The sequence below is a fragment of the Kogia breviceps genome, chromosome 12 (genome assembly GCF_026419965.1).
Source record: "Kogia breviceps isolate mKogBre1 chromosome 12, mKogBre1 haplotype 1, whole genome shotgun sequence".
NCBI lineage: Eukaryota > Metazoa > Chordata > Mammalia > Artiodactyla > Physeteridae > Kogia > Kogia breviceps.
Window position 1 is genome coordinate 10,280,334 of NC_081321.1, and position 7,090 is coordinate 10,287,423.

The 7,090-nt window shown below is 39.8% G+C and overlaps 1 pseudogene; it reads right to left on the reverse strand.

Moving 5' to 3' along the window:
* Nucleotides 1–484: 484 nt before the first annotated feature.
* LOC131766306 (small ribosomal subunit protein uS5 pseudogene) lies at nt 485–1,193 on the reverse strand (annotated as a pseudogene).
* Between the last annotated feature and the right edge of the window lie 5,897 nt (nt 1,194–7,090).

Consider the following 7,090-nt stretch of genomic DNA (forward strand, 5'->3'; position numbering starts at 1 on the left):
GCCTTGCAATCCACTTCATCTGTACCATTTTTCTAGATTCCACATACATGCGTTAATATATGATATTTGTTTTTCTCTTTCTGACTTCACTCTGTATGACAGTCTCTAGGTCCATCCACGTCTCTACAAATGACCTAATTTTGTTCCTTTTTGGGGCTGAGTAATATTCCATTGTGTATATGTACCACATCTTCTTTATCCATTCGTCTGTTGATGGGTGTTTAGGTTGCTACCATGACCTGACTATTGTAAATAGTGCAGCAATGAACACTGGGGTGTATGTGTCTTTTTGAAATATGGTTTTTTCTGGGTATATGCCCAAGAGTGGGATTGCTGGGTCATATGGTAATTCTATTTTTAGTTTTTTAAGGAACCTCCATACTGTTCTGCATAGTGGCTGCATCAAGTTACATTCCCACCAACAGTGCAAGAGGGTTCCCTTTTCTCCACACCCTCTCCAGCATTTGTTGTTTGTAGATTTTCTTTTTTTTTTTTTAACTAGTTTCATTCACTTTATTTTTCTCATAGAAAACTATGTGGTGGCTACAGCTGGAGCCTGGGTCCTCTGCACAGAAACTCTGGTGTGGGTCTTTACAGGATGATCAGTGAATTCCTGATATGGAGACTTGGTGAACACCGTCTCTTTCCAGAGATCAGGAGTGAGGTAGGTCTTGGAAATGGCATTAGAAGTGGCCTTGGCGAAGTTGCCCGGTGTGGCAGTGCAGTCCCTGGCAGAGGCGTAGCAGTCGTCAATTCCAGCCATCATCAGTAGCTTCTTGGGCACAGGGGCTGAGACGATGCCGGTGACCCTGGGGGCAGGGATGAGGCGCACCAGCACAGAGCCACAGTGGCCAGTCACCTTGCAAGGGACAGTATGGGGCTTGCCGATCTTGTTGCCCCAGTAGCCTCGTCGCACTGGGACGATGGAGAGCTCAGCCAGAATGACAGCCGCACAGATGGTAGTGGCTACCTCCTTAGAGCACGTCACACCCAAACCAACACGTCCGTTGTAATCCCAGATGGCAACAAATGCCTTTGAACCTGGTCCGCTTGTCAGCAAGGGTCTGCTTTTGCACAGGCATGATCTTCAAAACCTCGTCCATGAGGGATGAGCCCAAGAAAATGTCAGTGATCTCAGATTCCTTGATGGGCAGAGAAAAGAGATAGATCTCCTCCAGGGACTTGATCTTCATGTCCTTGACCAGGCGGCCCAGCTTGGTGATGGGGAGCCACTACTTGTCCTCGGCCTTGCCTCCGTGAGCTCCGCGGCCTCGGCCCCGGCCCCGACCGCGACCCCGGCCCTGGCCCTGGATGCCGCTGCCAAAGCCTCTGCGGCCTCCCGTTCCAGGGTCCCCGGGGCCTCTGGGCCCTCTGGGCCCACCCACAGCACTGGTGTCATCCGCCACTTGGTGTTTTTACAGAAAAAAAAAAAAAAAAAAAGAAAGCTTTACGGAAAAAATTAAAAAGCTAGATTTTCTGCTGATGCCCATTCTAACTGGTTTGAGGTGATACCTTGTTGTAGTTTTTTTTTTTTAACATCTTTATTGCAGTATAATTGCTTTACAACGGTGTGCTAGTTTCTGTTTTATAACAAAGTGAATGAGTTATACATATACATATATCCCTATATCTCCTCCCTCTTGCGTCTCCCTCCCACCCTCCCTATCCCACCCCTCTAGGTGGTCACAAAGCACCAAGCTGATCTCCCAGTGCTATGAGGCTGCTTCTCACTAGCTATCGATTTTACATTTGGTAGTGTATATATGTCCATGCCACTCTCTCACTTCGTCACAGCTTACCCTTCGCCTCCCCGTGTTCTCAAGTCCATTCTCTATGTTTGCGTCTTTATTCCTGTCCTGCCCCTAGGTTCTTCAGAACCACTTTTTTTTTTAAGATTCCATATATATGTGCTAGCATATGGTATTTGCTTTTCTCTTTCTGACTTACTTCTCTCTGTAGGACAGACTCTAGGTCCATCCTCCTCACTACAAATAATTCAATTTCATTTCTTTTTATGGCTGGGTAATATTCTATTGTATATATGTGCCACATCTTTATCCATTCATCTGTCGATGGACACTTAGGTTGCTTCCATGTCCCGGCTATTGTAAACAGAGCTGCAATGAACATTGTGGTACATGACTCTTTTTGACTCATTGCCGTTTTGATTTGCATTTATCTAATAATTAGTGATGTTGAACATCTTTTCATGTGCCTCTTGGCCATCTGTATGTCTTCTTTGGAAAAATGTATACTTAAGTCTTCTGCCCATTTTTTGATTAGGTTGTTTTTTTTTTAAATATTGAGCTGCATGAGCTGTTTATATATTTTGGAGATTAATCCTTTGTCCGTTGATTCGTTTGCAAATATTTTCTCCCATTCTGAGGGTTGTCTTTTCGTCTTGTTTATGCTTTCCTTTGCTGTGCAAAAGCTTTGACGTTTCATTAGGTCCCATTTGTTTATTTTTGTTTTTATTTCCATTACTCTAGGAGACGGGTCAAAAAAGATCTTGCTGTGATTTATGTCATAGAGTGTTCTTCCTATATTTTCCTCTAAGAGTTTTATAATGTCCGGTCTTACATTTAGGTCTCGAATCCATTTTGAGTTTATTTTTGTGTATGGTGTTAGGGAGTGTTCTAATTTTATTCTTTTACATGTAGCTGTCCAGTTTTCCCAGCACCACTTATTGAAGAGACTGTCTTTTCTCCATTGTATATCCTTGCCTCCTTTGTCATAGATTAGTTGACCATAGGTGCGTGGGTTTCTCTCTGGGCTTTCTATCCTGTTCCATTGATTTATATTTTTGTTTTTGTGCCCCAACTTTCCACCTCTTAATATTCTTCTATTGTCATCACCAGCACAAAAAAAAATTCAGCTGATATCTTCAGTGTGAAGCTACTTCACTACAACTCGAAAAAATCTTGGATTACAAACCACACACACAGTTTAAGGAATAAAACCAATCTTCTCTTTACTTTAAGTTTATATTATTAGCATATTTCATGAATGTTGAAGAATGAAAGCAAAGCACAGATCAATAGTACATTTATTGTACCTCTGAAAATATGTGCAGTGTGAATAAGTATATTCCATATTATAATTTTCTATTTGGAGAGCAAATAAAAATTAATATTGCTTTAATAACACAAAGAACAACATACATGTTAAACTTGACCCAATCTTTGTTAATGGTAAAATGGAAGATTTAGTGATTCTCAACTGGGTACAATCACAGGATGGAGACAGGTAACATTTCAGGGGCCATGGGAGGGTTACCCTGCTCACTACTCCACTCCTCAAATACTCTTCTTCCTCTCCCTTGACACCTGAAATTCCTTTGAAAAGAGATAAAAGAAAAAATAAATATTATTAGAGACCAAAGATTGAGAGCTCAATGAAAAAGTGTTACTAAATGGGATAGTCTTTGAAGTCAAAGGATCATAAACTATATCTGCCCATACTAGGAAAGGAAATAGTCTGAGAGATATCATTGGCTACTGATTCCTAGCTCTATCAGCTGTGTAAGCACTGAGCTGCTTGTAAATGATCCATTGTGCCTTTGGTGCCCATCTCGAGATTACAGCGTCCAACTGCCTCTGCTGAGCCCCGCTCTCCTGAAGCCCCACTGTGGGATTAGAGTGTGTAGCTTTCATTTGGCATGAATCAGGATTATCTTCCTCAGTCAAGTCTGCATCAGGGTCATGGGCTAGGTGTCCAGGTCTCTTAGATGAAGGTTTATCAAAAGTAAAAGATAAATGCATTAAATCTGGGAGAGGCAGAACAATGTGAATAAGCTTCAGTTAAGGTATAAGTAATTGATGATAGGTCCCGACACATTTTGCTTGAAAGAGAAGAAAGGAAAATAAGAATGTAACAGAATTTCAATACTTTAAATAGTGAGCCAATAGCAATTGCAGTTGTGTGGTAGTGAGTAAGTAAGCATACCTCAGTAGAAACAAGAGGCAGAAAGGAGGATCACTCACGAATTAGAATATGTGTTCAGATAGAGCTATCTCTCCTGCAGGCTGCCATGGTGCCAGACTTCTACCACTCGTCTTTCCTTCACCTCTCTAAATTCCTAGCCAACACCAACTGCAGAACTCTTAATTTGATTCAGTTATTAGAAAACAATTTTAAGTATGTTAGGAACTTGTATGTGAATTTATTTTTTCAACTCTAAATTTTATGAAATCTAAATACAGATCAAGTCTTTCTCATGAAAGGTTAATGTTCATACTGAGACTCTAAAACACTGGATTTTGAAGACAACACCAAAAAAAAAAAAAACCCAGTAAAATATCTTACTGTTAAAAATATTTACTGGTTGAAATAGTATTTTGTATATAATGGATTCAATAAGACATTAAAGTGAAAAAAATCCAGTTTTAAATTACTAATAACTTAAAAAGGAATAACACAAATAGAAATTACCTAACTGAGAAGGACATGGAACATCAAAGGTGTTGGAAAGTAAAGAAACTTGAGAGATGAAAGCATTAGAAAAGGAAAGATATTAAGACATAAGCTTCACCCACTTCATGACCCAATCTACAGCATTCCTAGTAGTTAAGTTACAGTCTTGAATTACTGAGTTTTCCTTTGCTACAAAATCACACAAAATACAGTTTTCCTGTTATTCAAGTATCAGGTAGTACCAGAGTAATTTCTTTAGTCACAAAAAATAAGGTCTTTTCTGGACTCCAAACTGAGTCCCCTTTGCCCCAAAGGAAAGTGCTCTTCTGATTATGTACTCAGAGCCCAACTTCACCTCAGTTTGTGAGGAATTTCTCATATAACTTAAATGAAATTCTCATATTACTGGGCAAAATTTTCCAAAGTTAGCATCCTCTTTTTTTTTTCTTCTGGCCGAGCCTGGCGGCACATTGCCTCTTAGTTCCCGAGCAGGGATTGAACCCACGCCCCCTGCATTGGAAGCGCGGGGTCTTAACCACTGGACCGCCAGGGAAGTCCGAAAATTAGTATTCTTTAGTGCTTCTTAATCTTAATTTTTTTTTTTAATCCTTTCAAAATTTGGCACTCCAAATTTCAACTGCAGCTGAGATTTTTTTTTTCTTCCATTTTTTCCAAAAGGAGGTAACTAACTCACTTTTGCAAAAGGATTCTGCCTGGGCAAGAAAAGCTCTAGGGGTTCTAAAAAATGTAAATTAACACTTGTATCAAAGAGGTACCTACTCTAGCACCAGGATTTTATCTTCATGTCTCATTTACATCTAAATGTGGAGTTAGAGGGTGGGGCAGGAGGAAAACTCCACCCTTCCCTTCCTCCCACTGGAGAAATAAAAGTAGAGGAAAAAAATCCTAAAATTGTTTTCCTCTTGTCATTTACTAAATCGGAAACTAGGCTCCTGTAAGAACATTGTAGCTTCCTTTTTTTCTGTCACGGTTTTTCATGTTAATTTAGTTCCTGGTAGTGATTAACAACAAAACTCCCGAAGAGGAAAATCCCCGGTGTAGGTTTGTCTTTACAGCTTGACAGGAAACTGAAAGATGGCAGCACCTGAAGGCGAAAAAGAAGGCTACAGCCTAAGAGCCAGAAGAAAGAACACGGGCTGGCTTTGAGACGGGGCCCTGTGGCTGAGCAGTGGGTTCACAACTAGGTGTCGTAGGATTCTTAATTTATTATCTAGCTCGTTAGTCTTACATTGATCTCCCAGAGCATGCCTAAGCATGCATGCAGCTGTTGGAGATGGGAAATCAGTGATCAGTGACTGGTCTCACACTGGACAACTCATCTCTATGGAGGACATGCTTTCCCGACCCCAGCGGTCACTCCTGGGAAGAGCTCCCTCTGTTTCCAAGGTCTCGTATTAGCTGTATTTAGCTGGGTGCTTGGCAGCCACCACTATCAGATCGCTGTTATCCTTTATCCTTTCAAGTTAACAGTAGTTTCCTGGGCTTGAGGGAAGGGATAGGGAAAAAAAAAGATAGGATCAGCCCATTTTCCCTAGTACCTTGTACAATAAATTCTTTTTTTTTTTACAGGCTTCTTTCTTTTCCATATGTAAAATACAGCATAAATTATATGTATTGTATAGTTGTTCATGTTTTATAGAGAGTTTTTAATGGTCCTAAAATATAAGAACAGTTTGACAGTGAGCTCAATGGACTCCTTTAGTAGATCACAAGAATCTTCAGTTTCTGATATTCCTGACAGCAGGGTAGGGAGAGGGCTTGTTTTTAGTTTCTGTTGTTGTTTTAAATATTGAGAGTCATAAATTTCTTACTTCAGTTTGCTAACTTAAAGCGATCAATTAGCAACTATTGATTTGCTCTAACCTACTTCTTACCACATACTTTGTGAAGGTCAGTTTGGCATAAAGCAAGTTTCCTGTACTTGAGTGGCTTAAAGTCAGCTTGGGGGATTGGATATAAGGGGTTTTATTATCCTTTGGTCACTAGGGTTGATTCATCCTTTGTAGCAGCAGGTATTCCCTTCTTGTCTCTGCATAGGTACAGATCTTTCACAAAAAGGATCACTTTCTCACACAGAGATATGAGAAACACTCTCTTTTATACAGGAATCATTTGTTTACTAGTATGAGGAAACACGTAAGACGGTGAAGTAAGCAAAAAGAGATTACTGGATATACTCTCAATGAAATGCTATAATGCTGGGATTATCTGATCATATAGAGATAGTCACTTTTGTCTTTGACTAGACTATTTTACAACTGTTTAGAGATTAAAATTAACTTGTAGAAAACAAGTAGCAATGCAGATAATTCTTTTCCAGAGTCATACATATACGTTCTGTTCAGTGGTGTGACAATTCTCCCTCTCTCCCCAAATCCAGTTTTACAGCCATTTGCAAATTCACTTCAATATTCTTGATCAGTAAATGTGCTGTTGTGTGGATTCTCCTTTGAATCTGTTGTAACATCTTGCTGGTTTCCCCATTTAACTATAGAGTTAGTAAAATCTTCAATACATGTTATTTTTATATTTGTATGAGAATCATGATTTTATCATTAGAAAATTACCCTTAAACACTAGACACAAAATCTACTCAAACTAACTTGGGCAAATGGGAAAATGTAAAGGGAATACACAGGTCCATTTCAAGGAAAAC